At 40.0% G+C, this 3,487-nt stretch overlaps 1 pseudogene; it reads right to left on the bottom strand.

Moving 5' to 3' along the window:
• Positions 1 to 2,046: 2,046 nt before the first annotated feature.
• Positions 2,047 to 3,487, bottom strand: LOC102485515 (NGFI-A-binding protein 1 pseudogene; annotated as a pseudogene).

Raw genomic sequence — 3,487 nt, 5'->3', positions numbered from 1 at the left:
CCAGCACCAGACCGGATCTCCAAGAAGTTCTTAAGGGAGTGCTATGTCAGTAAAATTAAATGCAGACACACAGAAATAAGAGTTCAGAAACTAAGAAAATGGGCAACTTAATTGTAGGGCCAAAAGCTGGAGTTGAGTATTACATCCCAGATTTCAATCTGGAACATCGAACCTCAACAGATACAGAAGAAAGATTAAGTACATGAGACTGAACTGATGAAACAGTATTCTACGACTTGACTAAAATATTGCTGCTTTTCTTCTAAGCTTTGTTGTCTGGTTTTAAGGACTTTTGTCCTGTCTTCAGCTATCAATAGATTCATGTTCCGACTATTTGAACAGAATACTAACCTGTTTCTAGGCTTTAAGTTTCAAAGAAATATCCTTACCAGTTCAAAACTGCTTTTCTTGAAACCATCGGCTGATCTTGCTATTGAAAGTAGTTAGATTACTTATGATATTGTGTGACCAACGAAATGTTGGGGGAAAAGGGATTGAAGACAACTGTAGACAGCAGAGATAGTGTAATAAGAGAGTGGAATAGGGCAGAGGGCTAGACATGGGGTAAAAAAACATATATATGAAAGTAGAAATGGAATATTATGGATGATAACATGCATTATTAAGCCACTATATAGTATATTCTAGATGGGAAACCACATTTAGAATGTTGTGATGATGCTCAGGGAATGAATGTAAATTAATAAAAAAAAAATTTTCAGAAGAAAAAAAAAAAGGCATTAGAAATACCTATTTGATGACTGCAGTTAAGCTATATAGCCCTAGTTAGGTGCTACTTTACAGTATGTTCATTCTATTCACTGAGGTTTATGCCTAAAGTCAGTCTTGTGTTCATGGATATGTACATATCAGCTGTGCTTGCTATTGAAAATATTTAGATTTATTAAGATATTTAGTGAAACAATAAAATGGGGGAGGCATAGAAAGCAACAATAGATACCAGACACAGTGTGGGAGGAGGGTGGGAGATGGCAGAGGGTGAGATAGGGAATCAAAGACGGGAAAAAAGGCAAAATATACAGAAAACAATAAATGGAAAATGATTTGTTGACAATAACACATATGTTGATGTGCTTGATTGAGCCAATATACAGTGTATTCTCAATGGAAAAATCTCATTTTGTATGCTATAATGATGTACAGTGAATGAATGTAAATAAATAAAGAAAAAAAAAAGAGGCTTTATTTCTAGCACGCTAGGACTCCATGCTCAGTCATGCAAGACGCGATAGTGAGTGAAGCCCCGATCATAGGGGCATTCAGGTTATATAGACATAAGTCGGTGGGGTGAGGGGAAGAAAAAATGAGGAAGTAAGATAAGGGACCTTTAGGGCATGTTTGCAGCGATCTTGTTTCTTGCTAGTTTAAGCAAGAGTTGTTGCTTGCTCAAGTGGGTTAAAAAATGTTTTTGCAGATGTTGCAACTAGGTCAGGTCAAATCTGCAGAAATGTCTGTTCTGGGTTTCTGGGGGTAGCAGGGGGGAATTTTTACAAGGGACCTGACTTCTTGCATGGAGCTGAGCTGGCCTGCAAGGAGCTGAACAAGTCCTTGGGGTTTGCATTACTCAGGGCTTTTATCACAAAGGCGACGTCAGCTTAGTACGGAAGTGAAAAGGCAAAAGTTAAATGTTATCTTCACAGAGCTAAACAGGCACAGTTGGATTTTATTCTTACACAAACAGGCCTTGACATGTAGATTTTACTTCTTTAAATTACACAAATACATTGTACATTCTTAAATAATGAATGTTTATAATATTAATCTGTAAGCCTTTCTACATAAAATGATTTACACGGGAATGTGAATGAATCAATATTTCTGTTACAGATTGCAACTCTCTGTTTTCTCTTTTGTGGCTGTTGTTTTCTTTTCCTGATTTACACAGACTACCATACCAGTCCTTATGCTTTGGCTATGAAATCTGTTTGAGCTGAATAAGGCAACATTGGTCATTAAGGTTTATTTCTATGATGGAGCATTATCATTAAATCTGACACCATCCAGAGAACAGTGGCAGAATCACAGCTATCTCCAATCTTCAGGCTTTATTTTAATGACTTTCTTTTGTAAGGTAAAAGCTAAGTGAGGGTAGTCTTTGAAAATCCCAAGGCTCTCTGATGAGTGGAACTTTGCCTCACTGGAGTAAAGTCTGCTCAGCTCCCTATCCACCACAAATGATGAGGTTGTCTGTTCTGTAAATTAGGCATTCTGAGATTCAAAAGTCTTTCCCATGTCCATCTGAGTTATCAGAAGTCAAGCCATTAGGGGTGTGTTCCTCTGAACTTTGCCTATAAAGTCCTGTAAACAGTCATCTCTCAGCATGCTGCAGTCTCGTGTAGCCAGCTTGGGTGCAAAGAACTCCATCTGCTTTGGCATCACCTTTCCAGGCTGTGAACTAAGAGCTGCAGGTTCTTCACTCTTCACCCAGCTTGTTGGAAGTGTGCACAGAATCCTGGAAATCTGGAAACCCATCCTCTACTTTAATCCTCTTCAGTGATAATTCATCTCTTTCTCCACATTTTGACTCGATGGTTCTGTGAATATATTTTTATGTCACTTCATGAAAAATCTACATAGCCAGTGCAAAAAAATTCCCTTCTTGTCAGCAGGACATTATCCTTCGCACAGAGTCAAGCAGCTGCTTCATTAACAGTGAGCCCATGAAGTATGAGATGTTTCCCACCCTTTCTCTTTGAGTCAGATTTGCCATATTTTGCACTGTATTTTCTAATTTCCTCCTCTGTGTGGATCATCTTCACTCATCTCAAAGACATGATCATTCCCTTTGGCCAACTCTTGTGGGATTTTAGTTGTTCTTTTACTTCATCCAAGTCACTTTTTGACAGCATGGGGGCCATTCACTCCACCCACACATCCACAGACAGTGCAACAGCAGCATCCAGTCCTCACTGCTCTCCTTTGTGGAAGCTGGGGGCCAAGGTCTGCTGGGGAGAGACTGCTCGCTCTCAGTGGCATGGTGGCCTTGCCAGAGTCTGGACTCACCAGCACTCTGCAGTGCTAAGCTCTTCACCACATCTGACGCCCCCTTCCCAAGCTCTGTACACAGGAGGTGTCTGCACATTTGGGGATTTTAAAATGAGATTCCCAGGCATTGCTATTCTTTTCATAACTACTGCAGGTTATTCTCACCCATGTTGGATATCCCTCTGGCAATTTATAGGTGGGTATGCTACTGATAGGAAGGAAAGTCAGTGGCTGATTAGAAAGGCCAGAGTTTGTAACCCATTCTCTCAAAGCCTTCTGTAGCTTTCTAACACAAAGAGGCTTACTACCCATGTCCACAAGTGCCATGATCTCCAAAAATTCCTCTTCTCCAGCTTCACAGAGTTGCTAAACATCATCACCAACTTGTTGGATGAAAGCATCAAACTAAGAAATTAGATTGGATTTTTGTAATATCCTATAGCTGCAACTCCCCCAGAGACCTGGGTAAGACTGCGGCCAT

Source organism: Tupaia chinensis, unplaced genomic scaffold (genome assembly GCF_000334495.1).
Source record: "Tupaia chinensis unplaced genomic scaffold, TupChi_1.0 Scaffold000591_1, whole genome shotgun sequence".
NCBI lineage: Eukaryota > Metazoa > Chordata > Mammalia > Scandentia > Tupaiidae > Tupaia > Tupaia belangeri.
The sequence above is the reverse complement of the archived record's forward strand: the minus strand, read 5'-3'. Positions and strand labels throughout refer to the sequence as shown.